Below are 23,401 nucleotides of genomic sequence, written 5' to 3' on the forward strand. Positions count from 1 at the left end.
AACATTCAGATGAACCAGAACTCTATACTTGTTACTTGTGACATTGAGTCATTGTATACAAGTATGCAGACTGAATGAGGGATTAAAGCAGTTGCACACTTTCTAGAATAAGAAGCAGAATTATGTGTGGAAATTAAAGAATTCATTATAAGGCTCTTGAAGTTTGTTCTTACCCAAAATTATTTTGTCTTCGACAACAAATTTTTCTTACACTTCGTGTGCACTGACTTATGTGACTATATACCTAGGCTGGTGGGAAGAAATGGTAGTGTTCCATGATTCCCTGAGGAACTAGACTTAGTATATCACCCACTGGTCTAGGTATATAGATGACATTCTATTTGTATGGGAAGGTCTAGTGGAACTATTGGAAGATTTTGAGAAAACATTAAACACAAATCCTTTTGGGCTATTCCTGACTTACAACTTAAGTACAGAAAATGTTTATTATTATATCACAATATAGAGATGACAATCCGCTAAGAATCCTTGGGACTATACACAGGATAATCGATCCTATTGCTATATATATTAGCTGCTAATTTTTATGCCTCTTATATGAGACTGCTTCTGCATTACCCTCTATAGCTAGGGAATTATCCTGTATCCACAGATCTGTTACTATGTTTTATTGGATTGTGATAACCTCTATGAGCTAGGACGGTACATTTACACGATTCACCGACTAGACCCCAATACACACGTAACCTCCTATAAATACATCCCATAAATACATCTCAGCATCGACAGAGGTTGGATATAACAATTATTGGACTTAATACTATGATGAGGAGACATATTGACAGCTAAGATCAAATTGCTGCAAGTTCAGTGTAATCTGTAGTTAAACATAAAGATGTTACGTAATCAATGGATCGCTTACTATATGCCCACTGAGTGACATTTACATATTGACCTCAATGTACATGTAACCACCTATAAGTACGTTCCAATATTGAATGTTGTTGTACAACATATAGAATAGACTTAACACTATTAGGAAGAGAAATATTGACAGCAATAACCTAATCGCTGTTAGTTCAATGCAATCTGTGTTCTAACGTAAACATGTTACGCAATTAGCCGATATCCAATCAATGGATGGCTTAACCACATGCCCACTCAGTGACACTCACATCATGATGATTGGCCAGCATATGGGTGTATAGTATTCATGAGATGCTATTGGATCATTTATTTGTGGGTTATATGTATATAAAGGGGCAGCACCCAGGCCTCGGTTTGTCATTATCACATTGAAAAAGGCTGTGAAGACAGCCGAAACGCATTTGTGCAGAAAGTGCATTGAATCCTTGCACTTTTATTTTAATTTAATTGAAGTATTTTATATGCTAGTCACCTCTGTCACCTGAAGCCGAGGAAAGCTGATATCAGTCAGGAAACAGGGGGGTGATCTAACATAATAGTCTCACTTAATTATTTATGGTTGGTCAACATTTAGTACAATTAGGAGTTTGTATTCTCCTTTTTAACTATATTACGCAATAAAGTATTTACTTTTAACTACCTGACTAATTGCATAGGAATGGTTCAAACTTTAAACCCCTACTTCGGTTCTTCCCTATATTCTAGTTCTGATATCATTCCCTTGATCCCTGTGTGAGCCTTAAGTGGTAAGTGTTATACTGTGTATTTACTGTAAACACTTCACATTCCAATGTTCTGCACATAGCAGAATATGTTATATGTATTAATAAACAGATAGATATATATATATATATATATATATATATATATTCTAGTAAAATAGCAAATTGGGAAGCAATTGCTAGCTTATGGAGCTCTGTAGATAGTATAACACAAATGTTATACCTTATCGCTTCAAAGTTAAGTTCAATTAATGGTGCAGACCCTTTTCAAATATATATCAAGAAACATATAAGGAAGAAGTGGAAATAAATAAATAATTATTTAAAAAAAGACAGGGACTTCAGCGCTCTTTTCAAAATAATACAGCTCCAAAGTACAAGTGAACAAAGTAACACTTTATTGATATTTGCAATCAAATATCGTGACACACTGTATCCCCCAGGGAAGGAGATGTGCAAGTAAGGTAATACCAGATATACCATAGGCTAGTTACTTGATCGCTATAGATAATAAACATGATACATTGCAAAAATACAATTAAACCTGACCGGTCAATGTGAACCCCAGTACCAAACAGTACATTTATATAGACTAACATACAGTTAGCAAAGTATATTTTGGGTAACCACTCCCAGCGGCACACAGAACCTTCACTAGCTGTTGTGGAGGTATATCCTGGGCAGTTTACCAACATGGGATCGAGGTTATCAATAAAATACACTTGAATATGCAGCGAGTTGTTCCCATAGCTTGAATTTGGACAAGCCTTTGTCTGGATCTTCGCAACAGGACCTCACAACTATTGCAGTCTCGGTGGAAGGTGCAGTATGTTGCTGTTGTTACGCACCAGTTGAAACACTTTATTTATAAATACACCAAGCATGAATAATATGTGTCTACACTCCAAGTGCCTTTACTAATGACTGATCATTATATTTGGAGACGATTCCCAGGTCATACAAATAACGCCTCAAGGCTGTATTGCTACATAAAGAACTTCCACTTGCTATAGTGGCGTACTTCTTATGCACTGAAAAATAAAGTTGAAAAGCACTGAATGGATTTGGAACATTTTTCACACGCTGCCAGCTTTTACTGTTGCCTCAGCTTACTAACCCTTTGTGCATATATTGTTTTTGTTTCTCGCATACTGTCTAATTTATTGCTTGGTTTAGAGTGTTTTGATTACACAACTTAGATCCCCATTATTAACACCTGCCCAGGTTATACCTCTTTAAATTTACAGGGGTTCTGTGAGCAGCTGGGTGTAGCTGTGTATATCACCACTCTACCTAACTTCTGCTTATATTTGTCATGCTCTACCTCATTGCATGGCTTGTGAATTATGCATCTCCATGTACTATGTCTGTTTTGACTTGCTGCTATAAAAAAAAGGAGTATTTTATTGATAACCTCGATCCCATGTTGGTAAACTGCCCAGGATATACCTCCACAACAGCTAGTGAAGGTTCTGTGTGCAGCTGGGTGTGGTTACCCAAAATATACTTCGCTAACTAAATGTTAGTCTATATAAATGTACTGTTTGGTACTGGGGTTCACATTGACCGGTCAGGTTTAATTGTATTTTTGCAATGTATCATGTTTATTATCTATAGCGATCAAGTAACTAGCCTATGGTATATCTGGTATTACCTTACTTGCACATCTCCTTCCCTGGGGGATACAGTGTGTCACAATATTTGATTGCAAATGTCAATAAAGTGTTACTTTGTTCACTTGTACTTTGGAGCTGTATTATTTTGAAAAGAGCGCTGAAGTCCCTGTCTTTTTTTGAATAATTATTTTTATATTTCCACTTCTTCCTTATATTTTTTTTATATATATATATATATATATATATATATATATATATATATATAAACCTTTACTAAATATAAATATAGCATAAATAGGCTTTTATATGTTTTCATCTACCAATACAAACACACACACACACACATATATATATATATATATATATATATATATATATATATATATATATATATACAGTATATATATATATGTTTGTGTGTGTGTACATATGTATTTATGTGTTTATATATTTATGTTTGTAAATACATAAATACACGTATAAATACTTATGTACACATATATATATATATACAGTACATATATACAGTATATAAATATTTATATATCTATACAGTATATATACATATTTTGACATGTATATGTATGTATCTATATGTTGAAGCCCTTTGGCTGCCTGCGACCTCACATGTTTGTGTGCAATATTTTTTTTAATAGTTTTTATTTGATAGTGTAATTATGAGTGTAACCATACTTTGTAATGTATTTATGATATGTTTTGTGCCACTTTTTTAACCAGATCTCTGGAATTACGGCAATCATCGCAATTGTGCTCATACAATCGCGTTTACTTTTAACCTGTAATACAAACGGTAAGCACAACAAGCGCAAACCCTCATGATAAACCACTTATCACTCGGGGCAAATGTTTGCGCTCCACTCATAATTTGACCCATAATTGCCAATAGGCATAACAACATTTGGGGATATAATTCAGCACGATCAGTTAGGCTTTATGCAAGGTGGTACCTCCTTGTGAAATATAACAACTGCTATGCTATTGATAGAACATTATTGATTGCGATTACACCTTCAGCATCAGAAACACTAAAACAGACAGATATTGCCTTAGTTACTATTGACTTTTGTTCTATTACATGGGACAGCTTATTTACTTTTTTACTTAAATTTGGTTTGACTGGGCAACTTCATCATTTTATAAGACATTTATAGAAATCTAACTTCATCTCTCATTATTAATGGCTGTGCTTCCCTTCATATAGTTGTACATAAAGGTACAAGACAAGGCTGCCCTCTGTCCCTCCTTCTGTTCAGCATTGGAGGGGGTGACAGTAGGTGACAGGAAATTGTTATTATATTGTTAAATGTAGATGCCAGTTTATTGTTTATGTGGAAAGAAAAATATGCAGAAGTTTCAAGAATATAGTGCATTTTCAGGCTTTAAGATAAATTGGAATAAGTCAGAAATATTATGGATTATTAAGAATACAGACAGTTTAATAGATAATCTTTTTAGACAGGCAAACTACAGCTTCCAATACCTGGGAGTTGTCCTTGCTAAAAATCCAGATAGATGGTTTGATATGAATTATACCCATTTATGGAATAAGATTAATTTTATGCTTTAAAGTTAGTCTACATTACCTTTTACTCTTTCTGTCAAGATCGGTTAGATAAAAAAATTCTGACCAGATTACGAGTTGTGCGTTAGAGGCTATGCGGTGCTAATGAGCAGTTTTCTCTCACCGCTCACTTACCTACAGCGCTGGTATTACGGGTTTTTACAAACCCGCATTAAAAGGCAAGAAGTGAGCGTTGAGCAAAATTGTGTTCCTTACCGCACTCCAATACCAGCGCTGCTTAAGTCAGCGGTGAGCTGGTGTAACTTGCTCGTGTACGATTTCCTCATAGCTGGCTGAGAAAAAGTCTAACACCTGCAAAAAGCAGCGTAAAACTCAGTAACGCAGCCCCATTGATTCCTATGGGGAAACACATTTTATGTTTACACCTAACACCCTAACATGAACCCTGAGTCTAAACACCCCTAATCTTACACTTATTCACCCCTAATCTGCCACCCCCAATGTCGCCGCCACTATAATAAACATATTAACCCCTCAACCGCTGCACTCCCGCCTTGCAAACATTAGTTAAATATTATTAACCCCTAATCTGCTATCCCTAACATCGCCGCCACCTACCTACATTTATTAACCCCTAATCTTCTTCCCCCAAAGTCGCCTCCACTATACTAAATGTATTAACCCCTAAACCTAAGTCTAAACCTAACCCTAACATCCCCTAGCAAATATAATTACAATAAATCTAAATAAATATTAATATTATTACCTAAATAATTCCTATTTAAAATGAAATACTTACCTATAAAATAAACCCCAAGCTAGCTACAATATAACTAATAGTTACATTGTAGCTAGCTTAGGCTTTATTTATATTTTACAGGCAAGTTTGTATTTATTTTAACTAGATACAATAGTTATTAAATAGTTATTAACAATTTAATAACTACCTAGCTAAAATAAATACAAAAGTACCTGTAAAATAAAAGCTAACTTAAGTTACAATAACATCTAACACTACACTATTATTAAATAAATTTACTAAATTAAAAACAATTAAATAAATTAAATGAAAATAGCTAAAGTACAAAAAACAAACAAACATTAAATTACAGAAAATAATAAACAAATTACAAGATATTTAAGCTAATTACACCTAATCTAATAGCCCTATCAAAATAAAAAAGCCCCCCCAAAATAAAAAAATATCCTAGCCTAAACTAAACTATCAATAGCCCTTAAAAGGGCCTTTTGCTGGGAATTGCCCCAAAGTAATAAGCTCTTTTACCAGTAAAAAAAAAATACAAACAACCCCCCAAAAGTAAAACCCACCACCCAAACAACCAACCCCCCAAAAAAAAAGCTAACTAAAGAAACCTAAGCTCCCCATTGCCCTGAAAAGGGCATTTGGATAGGTATTGCCATTAAAAGGGCAGTTAGCTCTTTTGTGGCCCAAACCCCTAATCTAAAAATAAAACCCACCCAATACACCCTTAAAAAAACCTAACACTAACCCCCTGAAGATCGACTTACAGTTCTGAAGACCGGACATCCATCCTCAAGGAAGCGGCTGAAGTCCTCATCCAACCAGGCCGAAGTCTTCAATGAAGCCGGGAGAAGTCTTCATCCAAGCCGGGCAAAGTGTTCCTCCAGACGAGCAGAAGTCTTCATCCAGACGGCATCTTCTATCTTCATCCATCAGGCACGGACCGGGTCCATCTTCAACACATCCGACGCGGAGCATCCTCTTCTTCCGACGACTACCCGACGAATGAAGGTTCCTTTAAGTGACCTCATCCAAGATGGCGTCCCTTAGATTCCGAATGACTGATAGAATTCTATCAGCCAATCGGAATTAAGGTAGAAAAATTCCTATTGGCTGATGCCGGCTTGGATGAAGACTTCTTCCAACTTCGTTGAGGACTTCGGCCCGGTTGGATGAAGACTTCTGCCGCTTCCTTTAAGGATGGATGTCCGGTCTTCAGAACTGTAAGTCGATCTTCAGGGGGTTAGTGTTAGGTTTTTTTAAGGGTGTATTGGGTGGTTTTTATTTTTAGATTAGGGGTTTGAGCCGCAAAAGAGCTAACTGCCCTTTTAATGGCAATGCCCATCCAAATGCCCTTTTTAGGGAAATGGGGAGTTTAGTTTTTTTTTAGTTAGCTTTTTATTTGGGGGGTTGGTTGTGTGGGTGGTAGGTTTTACTTTTGGGGAGTGTTTTTTTTTTACAGGTAAAAGAGCTGATTACTTTGGGGCAATTCCCCGCCAAAGGCCCTTCTAAGGGCTACTGATAGTTTAGTTTAGGCTAGGGTTTTTTTTATTATGAGGTTTTTTGTTTTATTTTGATAGGGCTATTAGATTAGGTGTAATTAGTTTAAATATCTTGTAATTTGTTTATTATTTTCTGTAATTTAGTGTTTTTTTTTTTTGTACTTTAGCTAATGTCATTTAATTTATTTAATTGTTTTTAATTTAGTAAATTTATTTAATTATAGTGTAGTGTTAGGTGTTATTGTAACTTATGTTAGGTTTTATTTTACAGGTACTTTTATATTTATTTTAGCTAGGTAGTTATATTAAATTGTTAATAACTATTTAATAACTATTGTACCTAGTTAAAATAAATACAAACTTGCCTGTAAAATAAATATAAACCCTAAGATAGCTACAATGTAACTATTAGTTATATTGTAGCTAGCTTAAGATTTATTTTATAGGTAAGTATTTAGTTTTAAATACAAATTATTTAGGTAATAATATTAATATTTATTTAGATTTATTGTAATTATATTTAAGTTAAGGGGGTGTTAGGGTTAGGTTTAGACTCAGGTTTAGGGGTTAATACATTTAGTATAGTGGTGGCGACATTGGGGGCGGCAGATTAGGGGTTTATAAGTATAATGTAGGTGGCGGCGATTTCCATAGCGGCAGATTATGGGTTAATAAGTATAATGTAGGTGGGGGCGATGTTAGGGATGGCAGATTAGGGGTTAATAATATTTAGTGTTTGCGAGGAGGGAGTGCGGCGGTTTAGGGGTTAATATGTTTATTATAGTGGCGGCGATGTCCGGAGCAGCAGATTAGGGGTTAAAAATTTAATTTTAGTGTTTGCGATGCAGGAGGGCCTCGGTTTAGGGGTTAATAGGTAGTTTATGGGTGTTAGTGTACTTTTTAGCACTTTAGTTATGAGTTTTATGTTACGGCGTTGTACCATAAAACTCTTAACTACTGACTTTAAAATGCGTTAGGGATCTTGGAGTTAGAGGGTGTCCCGCTCACTTTTTGGCCTCCCAGGACAGACTTGTAATACCAGCGCTATGGAAGTCCCATTGAAAAAAGACTTTACGAAGTTTACGTAAGTCGTTTTGCAGTAAGGCCAAAGAAGTGGGCGGTGCCTCTAAACCTGCAAGACTCGTAATACCAGCGGTAGTAAAAATGAAGCGTTAGGACCTGTTAACACTGCTTTTTCAGCCAAACGCACAACTCGTAATCTAGCCGTTCCTTTTACCTAAAATTATTTTCTTCTTGCAGAAATTACCATTATTTATATGGAAAAAAAGATGTTTTATAGAGTTTAACTCTCATTGTTCTAAATTTTTGGGGGGCTTTCTCAGTTAAAGGAAGATGAAGGCTTAGCCTTTCTAGATATTAAACTATATAATTTGTCTTTTATGGCTAAAATAGCCATAGACTGGTAATCTTAAATTAAATTGCTTCCTTCACAGAAGAGGAATTCCTGATTTATCCATGTTCATTAACAGCCTTATCACATACCCCAAAAATGAACAGACCCAAAAATATTGTAAATAAATATAGAATTTCAAACACTATGGAGGCTTGGAATAAATTATGTAAAACACTTCAGTTTGACATCTCTGTCTCTTATTGCGTGCCTATTGTTGGCCACCCTAGATTTGAACCTGGACTTGGATCTAGGGTTTTAAAGAATCAGTATCAGAGAGGCTCACATTTTGAAACTCTGGTCCAAGAATTTGGACTAACTCATAAAGAATTGTATGATATTTACAAATCAGACATGCTTATCCAATATAAGCCCTTCTGAGAATGAAAATTGGTATTTTGTGAATTGGAAACAGGGATAAGTTTTATAAAGCGGGGAATCATTTGTATCTTACTTATATAAAATGTTAGCATCAAATATTGGTTATATTATATCTGATCAACTTTAAAAAAAAATGGTTAATTGATTTTGATTACTTATATTTTGATGACAAGTGACAAACATTTCCCTTCAGTATTCTGGAGAAAAGCTCATTTTGAATTTTGAGACTTTTGAAAAGGTCATATATCATGCCAGCAATTATATCTAAGTGGAATTTGAAAGAAAGCTTTTAGTTCCAGATGTTTGGCTCCTAATGCAGACTTATTACATTGGTTTTGGCTCTGTCCAAAAATTCTGAAATTTTGGCTACAAATCATGTTTTAGTTAAATACATTTTTGCCAAATAAATTTAGATTAAATAAATATAATATTATTTTATGTTTAAGGAGTATAATTTTTAGATTAGTTACTTAATCAAAACAGCGATATTGGACCAGTTTATAAGTGAAGCTTGAGTGTAAATTGCACTAGAAGTCATATTTTTGCGCTCGTTGGGTTGAGTACGTATTATGAGTTAAAAGTAGACTTTTTTCACTCTAGCGGTAACCCCACAGTGCAAAAATCCGAAGTTAGAATATCACGTGCGCATTCAAGTATTCACCAATATAAGTCAATGGAGGAAAAAATGTGGGGGTAAAAACACTACTCTCGTGCAAACCTGATTGCATATTCTCATTTGCGATAATCCAACATTAAAATATCAATATTGCACATTCTATTTTTCTGCACATAGCAGAATATGTTCTATTTATTCATAAATACATATATCTACATATATATGATTTTTTTGGTGCAATATATATACCTACATTTATATATGTGATTATATATAGGTATAGGAATATCTATTTATAAATACATAGAACATTGAAATGTATACTATTCACAGTAAATACACAGTATAAAACTTTATTAAATATAAATATTGAATATACTGTATGTACCCAGCACTATGGAATTGGTGGCACTTTACAAATAAATGACAACACTTGTGTATGTCACAATAAAAAAACTAAAAAAGACCCAAGGTGTGAGTATCACTGGGAAAGAGTATTCCTGCACACATGCATATTGATGCAATACATTGTATCATATCAGTTACGACTGACTATATGGACTGTTGGTTACTTTAACCGGTTTCTAAACAAACTTTGCTAACACTGTAGTGTTTGACATTGCCTCCTGTTTCATGCATGAACTAATACCATTCTATTCTCAATCTCAAACCGAGATCTATATATTTATGATACTTTTGTTTTATAGAGTTGATATTAGAGAGGGTATCTTATGTTGTGATATTTTAATATTTTACTTTTATTTATTTTTTTACATGTTTGATATATACAGAATGTGTTTGATTCTGTGTGCACTGAATATTCATTTTCAAAAAACCTGGTGTTGGTTTTAGCTAAAATGCAAAGTGTGCTGAATTCCCTGCCTATTTTGGAAATCATTATAGTATCATTTTTTTTTTCTTTTCCTCCATTTCTATATTTATTTATAAATGCTTAAAAGGGTCTACACCTCCTTCCATATGAAGGATCAAATATAACTGGAAATAAAACTGCCCTTTGGCACTAGTTTTGAACATTTAATATACTTATAGAATAATACAAATATTTAGCTAATGTGTGGGTAGCTATTTTATGTGTTTTATTAATTATATTTTCATTTTCTTCACCGGCTTTCCTGCCATAATTCAATCAATCAAATGTATTGCCTCATTTAAAATTGTTTATAGACCATGTTTTATAGAGAGGACACTACACCTTCTTAATCATGATAATAATAGTTATATAAAACTATACTGAGACTTAAAGGGACACTAAAATCAAATATTTTCTTTTATGATTCAGGTAGAGCATACAATTTTAAACTAAATTCCGTTTTACTTCTATTAACAATTTGCTTAATTCTTTAGATATCCTTTGTTGAAGAAATATCAATGCACATGGGTGAACCAATCACATGAGGCATCTATGTGCAGCCACCAATCAGCAGCTACTGAGCCTATCTAGATATGCTTTTCAGCAAAGGATATAAAAAAATAAAGCAATTTAGCTAATTGAAGTAAATTAGAAAGTTGTTCAAAATTGCACGCTCTTTCTAAATCAGGAAAGAAAAAATGGGGGTTTCATGTCCCTTTAAATATGTACTAATGAAATATATTTAAAATAAAACTACAGAAATAATACAATTGCTTAGCAGTACATGTTATTAATATGCAATAAAAAATAAAAATGCAAGAGCCATTGCTTGATTATTATGTCAAAATGAATAAACAAAATAAAATGTACTTGTTGGGACTGATGACAATTCTTGAGAGAAACGTATCTAATGATTAGCAATAGAAAAGCACCATTAGAGTCTGCGGGGAGTTTTGTAGATACATCATTTGATACATTGTTCTAAAAGATTGTGATCAGCCCTATGGTTTTTAGTGTAATTGTTTTAATAGCAGAATATCAAGTGCCACAATTAGAACATCAGTTTATGCAATAAGTACACAAACTGTCAACCATTAATAAAATATCTTTATTTGTTGAGTTACAGTAGTCAGTTAGGGCAAGCACAACAAGCTAAGTTTAGTTTTTTGCTACCCATAATCAATATAAGAGCCTGTAAAGGGCAGAATGAGTAATAAATTGTTAAACAAATCCAGTACCAAATATTTTCAGAGTTGTTTGCAAAGGAATGCAGACCCAGCTGTGATAAATAATAAGATATTTGCTGTATAAGCAGCAGTGACATGGTGATGGTTACAATAATGTGACCTTTTACTTTAGAAAAACTGATAGCAGAAGCTCCTGTCTGGGTTCGGAGGACATGAGAACTGAGGGACATGATTGTCAGTCCCAATGAGATAAGAGTCAGTATTAGGGGCACAGACACGCTAAACTCCAGTCCATAAATAAAAAAGAGATAACTTTTGCTAACTGATAGATCATCATAATTGTCATCCAAGGTGCCATTCGCTGTATTCATGGTCTCAGGAAATGGCACAACAACAGTCACTATAAAAGTTGCTAAATATGATGATGTTATGGATCCGAAAAGTATTTGTGGCACTGACTTGGGTAATCTCGGCTTTAGGTATATGAGCAGCGGGTGCCGGAAGGTGGCAATTTTAACACAGTAGAAGGTGCATAACCAAGTGGTAATCCAAGAGCTAGAAAGGAGGGTGCCACTGAAAATACCATAAACGAGATATAAGCTGTATGATATGGTTAACGTACTGAAGAAATGGGTTTGAATGCAGCTAAGAAGTTTAAAGTATATTATTATAATGTTAGACAGCCCTAGGGCGGAAAGGAGGAGGTCAGTAGGGTTCCGCTGTCTGTCCTTCATCAGGGACCTTACACAGACAATCATGATGAAGGCGTTGAGAGGAATTCCAATAATAAATGCAGCAATGCAGGCAGAAATCACAATAATATCAGATGAGCCCAGGGCAATAAAAGCCATGTTTGAAGCTGGTCTAGGAGTCTTAACAAGAAGATAGATACTAAGTAAGGTCTTCTGATTAATTAAGGTCTTCTGATTAAGTAAGGTCTTCTGATTAATTAAGGTCTTCTGATTAAGTAAGGTCTTCTGATTAAGTAAGGTCTTCTGATTCCGTAGAGATGTCTTTGGTGCTGGTTGAGATATTGGACGTTTTAATGTGTTTTCATTTTTAGCAGATAATGGGTACAAGACATAAAAATCTTTAGAAAAAGTAAAATGCAGCAGAAGATTTGAAGATTGTGGTCAAGTGGCTGCTGGGATCTGTTTCACTGTGTTTGTAGTTCAGCTCACAAGCCCAAAGAACATTCACTTAATGCATTAAAATGCTTTGTTTTTCTTCATTGGTGCCGTCAAACTCACCCTCCTTTATCCATCTGCACTTTACATAACACGCTGCATACATTTACACAACTCACATACCAGCAGTTTGCATACGCACATTCTATACAGTTTCAATAAACAGGTTGTGCTTCCTCTGCAAGCGGCAGAAAGCTTCTCTGTCAGCTGCTAACAGCGATCTTACAGCCCGTGGGTCTCTGGCTAAGGGCTAGATTACAGTGTCACATTAAACTGTTGCGCAAGTGACCATGGGTTTATAATGGCTCTTTGTGCGCATCAGAAGTAGCACATATTACAGGTTGAAAGAAAACGGTCGTCGCTCAAGATCAATTTAAAGTGTGCTTGAATAGAGCAACTCAAAGCTCGAGTTAACTGTTATGAGAGACTAAAAAGTTGCACAAAAAAACCCCATCAAAAATATATTTACAAGTACAGTTACACTCACTGTCTAAAAATGTATTAAATAAATATTGCACAAAATATCCTTATAAGGGGTCATAGATATGAGGTCTCAGGTGTTAGGGAAAAAAAAACATGCAAAGGGGTTTTAACTTAGAGATACATATATATATATGTGTTTCTATGTGTGTGAATATGAAGTGTATGTATTTATATCAGTATTTATGTATTTTCAGACATATATACCACGTATAAACACATACATAGCACATTTATACATATCTAGACGTATATACTTTATATATATATAAACCAGTGATTGTTTTTCCATCATAAGTCCGAAATGTGCGGTCTCTGTTTGGATTATATATATATATATACATATACAGGTATATATATATATTTATATATATATATATATATATATATATAGTACAGTATATATATTATGTATATGATTATATATCTATATATTTATGTGTTACTATGTGTATATACACATAGTAACACATAAATATATATGTATATACACATAATAACACATAAATATATATGTATATACACATAATAACACATAAATATATATGATTAATACACTTAAATATATATGTATATACACATAATAACACATAAATATAATGTATATACACATAATAACACATAAATAAATATGTATATACACATAATAACACATAAATATATATGTATATACACATAATAACACATAAATATATATGTATATACACATAACAACACATAAAATATATATGTATATACACATACTAACACATAAATATATATGTATATACACATACTAACACATAAATATATATGTATATACACATAGTAACACATAAATATATATGTATATACACATACTAACACATAAATATATATGTATAAACACAATAGTAACACATAAATATATATGTATATACACATAATAACACATAAATATATATATGTATAAACACATACTAACACATAGAATAAATATGTATATACACATACTAACACATAAAATATATATATGTATAAACACATACTAACACATAAATATATATGTATATACACATAATAACACATAAATATATATATGTATAAACACATACTAACACATAAATATATATGTATATACACATAATAACACATAAATATAGTATATGTATAAACACATACTAACACATAAGTATATATGTATAAACACATACTAACACATAAATATATATGTATATACATATAGTAACACATAAATATATATGTCTATATACATAATAACACATAAATATATATGTATATATACATAATAACATATAAAATATATATGTATATACACATAATAACATATAAATATATATGTATATACACATACTAACACATAAATATATATGTATATACACATAATAAACACATAAATATCATATATGTATATACACATACTAAACACATAAATATATATGTATATACACATACTAACACATAAATATATATGTATATACACATAGTAACACATAAATATATATGTATATACACATAATAACACATAGCATTGTTCGCTGTTCGCAGCGGCGGGCGAACATATGCGATGTTCGGTCCACCCCCTATTCATCATCATTGAGTAAACTTTGACACCTGTACCTCACAGTCAGCAGACACATTCAGCCAATCAGCAGCAGACCCTCCCTCCCAGGACCCTCCCACCTCCTGACAGCATCCATTTAGATTCAATTTTGGAAGCTGCATTCTTAGTGAGAGGAGGGACAGTGTAGCTGCTGCTGATTTAATAGGGAAATCAATGGCTAGGCTAGTGTATTCAGTGTCCACTACTAGTGATGTTGCGAACAGTTCGCCGGAGAACAGTTCCCGGCGAACATAGCTTGTTCACGTTCGGCCGCGGCGGGCAAACATATGCAAAGTTCGATCCGCCCCCTATTCGTCATCATTGAGTAAACTTTGACCCTGTATCTCACAGTCTGCAGACACATTTCAGCCAATCAGCAGCAGACCCCTCCCTCCCAGGACCCTCCCAGCTCCTTGACAGCAGCCATTTTAGATTCATTCTGATCCTGCATTCTTAGTGAGAGGAGGGACAGGTGTAGCTGCTGCTGATTTAATAGGGAAATAGATAGCTAGGCTAGTGTATTCAGTGTCCCACTACAGTCCTGAAGGACTCATCTGATCTCTGCTTTAAGTACAGCACCCCAAAAGCCATTTATAGGGCTAGAACATCAGTATTTTTTTTCTTTGTAATCTAATTGCATTTGCCTGCCTGTCAGCGTGTGTCAGGCTCACAGCATATACTGTGCCTACTTGCTTAGTGCCACCACTCATATCTGGTGTAACATTAGTGTAAATAAAAAAAAAAAAACTTTTACATCAGTCTGCTAGTGTAATCTAATTTCAGTTGCCAGGCCAGCCTGCCAGCTGCCAGCCTGTGTGTCAGGCTCACAGCATATACTGTGCCTACTTGCTCAGTGCCACCACTCATATCTGGTGTAACATTAGTGTAAATTTTAAAAAAATACTTTACATCAGTCTGCTAGTGTAATCTAATTTCAGTTGCCATTGCCAGCCTGCTACTGCCAGCCTGTGTGTCAGGCTCACAGCATATACTGTGCCTATTTGCTCAGTGCCACCACTCATATCTGGTGTAACATTAGTGTAAAATTTAAAAATATTTTTTTTACATCAGTCTGCTAGTGTCATCTAATTTCAGTTGCCAGGCCAGCCTGCCACTGCCAGCCTGTGTGTCAGGCTCACAGCATAACTGTGCCTACTTTCACAGTGCCACCACTCATATCTGGTGTAACATTAGTGTAAATAAAAAAACATTTTTTTTTACATCAGTCTGCTAGTGTAATCTAATTTCAGTTGCCAGGCCAGCCTGCTACTGCCAAGCCTGTGTGTCAGGCTCACAGCATATACTGTGCCTATTTGCTCAGTGCCACCACTCATATCTGGTGTAACATTAGTGTAAATTTAAAAATATTTTTTTTTTACATCAGTCTGCTAGTGTCCATCTAATTTCAGTTGCCAGGCCAGCCTGCCACTGCCAGCCTGTGTGTCTCACAGCCACTTGTGTTTCGGCCAAATGTCCGTTGACAAATGTCCATCGGACAAATGGCCGTCGGCTAAAAGTCCGGCCACGATTGCACGCGCAAGTGCCCCAAATTTGAAGTAGGAGGACCGACCAAGCTTCTTTTTTCCATCTCCCGGTTCCTAAAATCCATGCCTATACAACCTCCCCCCGATAGGGGGAGTAACAGGTATTAAACTGATCAGAATAGTACTACTTAACACACCACTCATATCTGGTGGCACAGTAGATTGCACGCGCAGTGCCCCAAATTTGAAGTAGGAGGACCGACCAAGCATCTTTTTCCATCTCTCCGGTTTCCTAAAATCCATGCCATATACACCTCCCCCGATAGGGGGGAGTAACAGGTATTAAACTGATCAGAATAGTACTACTTAACACACCACTCATATCTGGTACCACAGTAGATTGCATGCGCAGTGCCCCAAATTTGAAGTAGGAGGACCGACCAAGCATCTTTTTCCATCTCCCGGTTCCTAAAATCCCTGCCATATACAACGTCCCCTGGCACCGCCATGCCTCTGGGAACCTGTTACGGTTACCCTTAGTCTCGCTGAGAGATGGAACCGCTTAGTAGCCTGGATCCCTATTGCTAAAGAGGGTGAGAAGCTGCTTCCATAGTATTCTATATGAGTCTCGCAATATAGAATAATCTCCCTTAGCTGCAGTACAGCTAGGATACCCTTCTGCCCACAAAAACGAGTCAACGCTGCGATTGAAGGGTCAAACAAGAACTCAGGACTGGGATTCCCAGCCTGCTTTTTATTAAGGTTACATGCACACAGGGCACTCCCAGGGGGAGAGGGGGGGAAGCACAAAATCCCCCATCACACATTTAGATAGAGAGCACTGTCCTTTGACAGGCCACAATAGGATTACAGTACTTAAGATAACAAGTTTACAAGTTCATCTTATCAATTAGCAGTCTGGCTCCGGAGGTGATTAGACAATGGGATTGGTTATCTCTAAACTTAGAGCTGAAGCCAGCAAATGTGTATTTATGGCAATAGTTTCTAAAAGCTGAAAAAAGTTAACTCTTTATGAAATGATACTTGTTACGGTTTTCTTGGAGCCCTTCTTAGGCGCTGGCTTGCTGGTTCAGGCATTGCTGCTGGGAAATAAGCTCTTCACAACAAAATAACTAATGCTTCTGTAACAGTGCTCCCTTTACTGTGGAACACTCTGGCAGACACGGTCTGACCCCTTTTCGGGGCAGACTAAGGCTGTCCAGACCGCTGGTTATGCGGGGCTGAGGTCGGTTTGTCTGGACACCCCGTCGGCGTTGCCATTCTGTTTCCCAGGTCTGTAAGTAATGGGTGAAATTGAAGGGTTGCAACGATAAGCTCCAACGTTAAAGCCTGCCGTTATCTCCAGAGACCCGGTTCAGCCACACCAACGGGTTATGGTCGGTGACCAGAGTGAACTCCTGCCCATAATAAATAGGGAGTCAATTTCTTTAATGCCCACCACCAAAGCCAAACACTCCTTTTCGACCGCTGCATAGCTGACTTCGCGGGGCAGGAGCTTCCGGCTGATGTAGGCTACTGGATGCTCCCCTCCATCTTCGCCTACTTGGCTGAGGACGGCTCCCAGCCCAAACATGGAAGCATCTGTATGGACGATAAAACGTTTGTTAGGGCTGGGGCCGCCAAGACAGGAGCGTTTAATTAGAGCATTTTTTGAGAGCCTGGAAAGCCGTTTCACAGTGGGGAGACCACAGGACCTGTCGAGGTAAGTTCCTTCTTGGTCAAGTCAGTCAGGGGTTTGGCAAGTGTGCTGTAGTCTGGTACGAACCGTCCTATAGTACCTGCCGTGCCCAGGAAGGCTAGGACCTGAGTCTTAGTGATGGGGTGGGCCAATTAGCGACAGCTTCTATCTTGGCCGGCTCTGGTCGCATGCTTTCCACACCCCACCCGGTGACCCAGGTACTGTACCTCGGCCATCCCAAAGTGACATTTTTCTGGCTTCAGAGTCAGGGCCAGCAGCCCGGATCTGATCCAGAACATTCCTACATGAGCTAAGTGGTCCTCCCAGGACTCACTGTGGATCGCTATGTCGTCCAGGTAGGCGCAAGCAAAACTCTGGAAGCCATCCAGGAGCCTATCCACCAAGCGCTGGAATGTAGCTGGGGCATTCTTCATCCCAAACGGCATTACCCTAAACTGATATAAGCCGAATGGGGGTGACGATGCCGACTTGGGGATAGCCTCCGGGGCAGGGAATCTGCCAGTAACCTTTGCAGAGGTCAATAGTGGTCAGGTAATTTCCCCTTGCTATACGATCGAGTAGCTCGTCTACCCTGGGCATAGGGTAAGCGGTCCCGTCACGGTTTTTTTCATTGAGCCTCCGATAGTCTATGCAGAACCGGGTGGTCCCATCTTTCTTGGGCACCAAGACAACTGGGGAGGCCCAGGGACTATCGGAGGGGTCACAATTACCCTGAGCTGGAGCATCTCATCGATCTCCTTCATCATCTCCTGTCCTAACTGCTTCGGGGATTCGGTACGAGCCTGCGCAAGGGAGCTTGTCCCGGAGTATCTACCTGGTGGGTGGTTAAAGTAGTGTACCCTGGCTTCGGGGAGAAGGTGAGGTGTTTGGACCTGAGGAGTTGGCTGAGCTGCTCCCTTTCAGTGGGGCTAAGTCGGTCTCCTATCTGAACCTGAGCCACTATTCCGGTGGGGAGACTCTTTTCTAATAGGTCTGGAATGGGTAGACTGTCTGGGTCTTCCTGAGGGGGAACAACATACGGCCGTCACGTTCTCTGGTCGCTCAAAATATTCCTTGAGCATGTTTACATGGAATGTCTTTCTAAGATTGTTTGTCATGGCAGCTAGCTATCACATAAGTGGTGTCTCTCCCTTTTCTCTACGATCTGGTAGGGACCCTGCCAGGACGCCTGGCAATTTGTCTGTCTTCACTGGCTTAAGTACTAGCACCTTTTGTCCTATGGTGAAGATTCTCTTTCGGGCCCCACGATCGTACCATACTTTCTGTCTTCTCTGGGCCAACTGGAGATTAGCCCGCACGGATTTGGCTAATTGCTCCATTCGGTTCCCTGAGTTCCAGCACGTATGGCACAATGGGGACACCGTCAGCCTCCATCTCTCCCTCCCCGTGCTCCCGGATCAGGTTGAGGGGTCCCCGGACCGTACTTCCGTAGAGCAACTCGAAGGGAGAGAACCCTGTCGTTTCCTGGGGCACCTCCCGATAAGCAAATAGGAGGTGCGGCAGGAAGCGTTCCCAGTCTCGGTATTCCTGAGTGAACGTCTTGAGCATTTGCTTGAGGGTCCCATTGAACCTCTCACACAGCCCGTTCGTCTGGGGGTGGTATGGGGAGCTCAGGAGGGACTTAATTTTGCAAACCTGCCAGAGTTGTTGGGTCAATTCAGCTGTAAATTGGGTGCCTCGGTCGGATAGGATTTTCTTTTTGGAAATCCTAACCCAGGAGAACACCTGTACTAGTGCATTCCGCTACCGTATCCGCTTGTATGTTGGATAGGGCGACAGCCTCTGGGTACCTGGTAGCGTAGTCCACTACGGTAAGAATTGTAGCGCTTACCGGAGGGACTAGGGGTAGCCAGTGGTCCCACTAGGTCAATAGCAACCCGGCTGAAGGGTTCCTCTACAATGGGCATATTTACTAGATGGGCTTTAGGGTGATCGCCTCGCCTTCCTACTCGTTGACACACATCGCAGGTGTTACAGTAAGTTCTAACGTCAGCGTGACCCCTGGCCAAAAGAACGTGTGAGTAATGCGGTGTGTAGGGGTACGTGGTTACGGCTAGGTGGCCTGCTAAGGGGATTTCGTGGCCTATTTTGAGGATTACTTGACGGTATATTGTGGGGGCACTACCAGCTGTCGCCTACGCTGTCCCCTTTTCTCTGTCCAGCGGTTATAGTTTTCCCTTTTTCCCATAAGAATGTTTCGTTATCTGCCCGCCCCCCTCCGGTCTCTGCTCGTTCCCGGTACTTTTGTAAGGTCGGGTCAGTCTTAGACTCTGCCTCGAAAGCAACTGGGGTGTCCCAGGGTTATGGGGCCTAACCTGTCAGGCAAGGGTCGGGGTAGGTCTTACCTGTGTCTCCCGCAACTGGTGAGAGCTCTCGCTCCGTCCGGGCTTGGGACCCCGTGTAGTCACTGGGTCCGCCTCGTTGTTGCATACTGGAGCATAGGCAGAGTCATGGGGCCCAAATCGTTGCCCAGTAGTACTTCGGCAGGTAATTAATCCATTAGGCCCACGTTCACGAGCCCCCTTTCCCGCCTCCCCAATCAAGAGCACTTTAGCTGTTGGAATTTTGTACACATGCCCCCCGCCACTCTAACGGCCACAGTCTGTCCGGATCGCTTGTGCTCTGGCACCAAAATGACTCTGTACCAGCGTGATAGTAGCCCTGTGTCTCGCAATCCCTCGGTAGATCACCCTCGAGCCATACCCTCTGCCGATGGTGCTGGCGGGTTATCTGAGGCAGCATAACAGGGTCTGCCTCGTGAAGCGGCCCCACATATCCCTCCATAGGGGCCTCTTGGTTAACACAGAGGGCCCGGGCCGGACGATAGTGACCCAGAGGGGGTATTGTAATTCCTGGGTGTCTGGGGCGTATTAAGGGGGCAGCTAGCCATGAAATGCCCTGGGTGCTTGCATCGGTGGCAAGTCGGTCTGGGACGCTCAGAGCTGTTATTGGGTGGTCCTGAGTGTCGGACGGGCCCTGTGGTCACTGGGGCGCTCGAAATTCAGCACGATGGGGGTGCACAGTAAACCTCTCTGGGTTCGACCCGTGCTGGAGCTCGGTAGTTTCATGGGTTCGGTGAAGACGGGAGTCATAATGTTCATCGGCCAATTTGGCTGCTTCTTCTAAGGTAGAAGGCCGCCTGTCTAGCAGCCATTCCTTCCCTTGCTGTTCCATGCCATTATAAAAATGTTCTAAGAGAAACAATTGTAAAATTTCCTCACCAGTCACCGCTTTACTTCCGCTCAGCCAGTGATTTGCCGCTCTTCGCATTCGGTGCGCCCATTCCATATGGGTATCGTTAGGCTTCTTTTTCATGCCCCGAAACTGTCGGCGATATGTGTCCGGAGTTACAGCGTACCGTCGCAACAGTGTCTCCTTAACTAGCTCATACTGTGTCCACTTCCTCAGCACCCAGAGTACGAAAGGCTTCCAGGGCTCGCCCGGATAGTTTTCCCAGACAATATCGTGGGCCACTCTCTGTTGGGAATCTGGTGCAGGGGCACATTGCCTTTCGAAGATCCGACAAATATTCATCAATCCCTGTCTCGCTCTCTAGGAAGGGTCGAAATGCTGCATAGGGTATCTTGGGCCTCCCAGCATTTTCGACAGGGATGATTACCTGCGGGGCTTCAGCATTGCGGTGGTGCATTCGCTAGGTTGAGTTCGTGGGCTCGAGTCTCTCGTATATCCTCATCCGCCTCCGCCATCAACTGCTGTACCCAATTCCATGGAGGGGTTCGGGGCCCGTATAATGAGAGCCTTTCCCGAACAATCCTGTTTTTTTCGTCACTAATCGTGGTCGGTGTTTTCCGCCATTGTGAAGCTCTGATCCAGTTCGGTCCATTCTGTTGATCAGCTCTCTCCTCGGCCGGTTGCTGGCGTACCCCCCTCTGCTTTCAAGTAAATCCTTTAGGGTTGTACGCTTTCAATTTTTCGTAAGCGCTCTCCCATCCCGTTCTGTACCTCTCCTAGGAAATCCAGGAAAATCCCGCCGCTGCCGCCAAATGTTACGGTTACCCTTAGTCTCGCTGAGAGATGGACCGCTTAGTAGCCTGGATCCCTATTGCTAAAGAGGGGGAGAAGCTGCTTTCCATAGTATTCTATATGAGTCTCGCAAATATAGAATAATCTCCCTTAGCTGCAGTACAGCTAGGATACCCTTCTGCCCACAAAAACGAGTCCAACGCTGCGATTGTGGGGTCAAACAAGAACTCAGGACTGGGATGCCCAGCCTGCTTTTTATTAAGGTTACATGCACACAGGGCACTCCCAGGGGGAGAGGGGGGGAAGCACAAAATCCCCCATCACACATTTAGATAGAGAGCACTGTCCTTTGACAGGCCACAATAGGATTACAGTACTTAAGATAACAAGTTTACAAGTTCATCTTATCAATTAGCAGTCTGGCTCCGGAGGTGATTAGACAATGGGATTGGTTATCTCTAAACTTAGAGCTGAAGCCAGCAAATGTGTATTTAGGCAATAGTTTCTAAAAGCTGAAAAAAGTTAACTCTTTATGAAATGATACTTGTTACGGTTTTCTTGGAGCCCTTCTTAGGCGCTGGCTTGCTGGTTCAGGCATTGCTGCTGGGAAATAAGCTCTTCACAACAAAATAACTAATGCTTCTGTAACAGAACCTTACCATGGGTCCCAGACCGCACGTCTTGTAATTCTCTGTCTGGAAAGTTATATATCTATCAAATCTATCTATTTATCTATCAAATATATCTAACTATCAATCGTATCTATCAAATGTATATATGCATCTATTTATCTATGAAATCTAAGTATCTATCTATCTATCTATCTATCTATCAAAATATATCTATCTCGTGGTTGTGCAAATGGACTGTTTGCGGTTGTTTGCGGTGCGTTACATGGGGCGTATTGGTCTGTCACTGTGAAGCGGGCGTTAACCCTTACACTACCTGATCGATACAACATCATACCTGATGTTTTAAAGCAACGTTATTCCCAAACAATTTAGGAATGTTAGGTGATTTATGCCCTTTATGGCTTTTAAAACCAGACTCTGCATCAACTATGTAATTTCCATGGGAGTTTTGCCATGGATCCCGCTCCGGCATGCCACAGTCCAGGTGTTAGTCCCCTTGAAACAACTTTTCCATCACTATTGTGGCCAGAAAGAGTCCCTGTTGGTTTTAAAGTTCATGCAGATATTTAGAATTGAAAAAAAAGAAGGTGCCACCATAGTGCACAATCAGTGGATCAAACAAGCCCAAATGCGCAAGTATAACTGGTACTTACAACAAGCTCCCAGACACTTGGAAGTGTCACAAACGCCTTCTGGAACTTTTCGAGTCGTCCCAGCTAACTCTCACTCTCGCATAGGTCCACTCTTATGGATATCATTTTGAATACCAGCTGTATTACTCTCACCAACAGCACCCCAGATGGAAGGATCTGGTCTTGAATTTCACAGCCTC

This window comes from Bombina bombina, chromosome 11 (genome assembly GCF_027579735.1).
Source record: "Bombina bombina isolate aBomBom1 chromosome 11, aBomBom1.pri, whole genome shotgun sequence".
Classification (NCBI taxonomy): domain Eukaryota; kingdom Metazoa; phylum Chordata; class Amphibia; order Anura; family Bombinatoridae; genus Bombina; species Bombina bombina.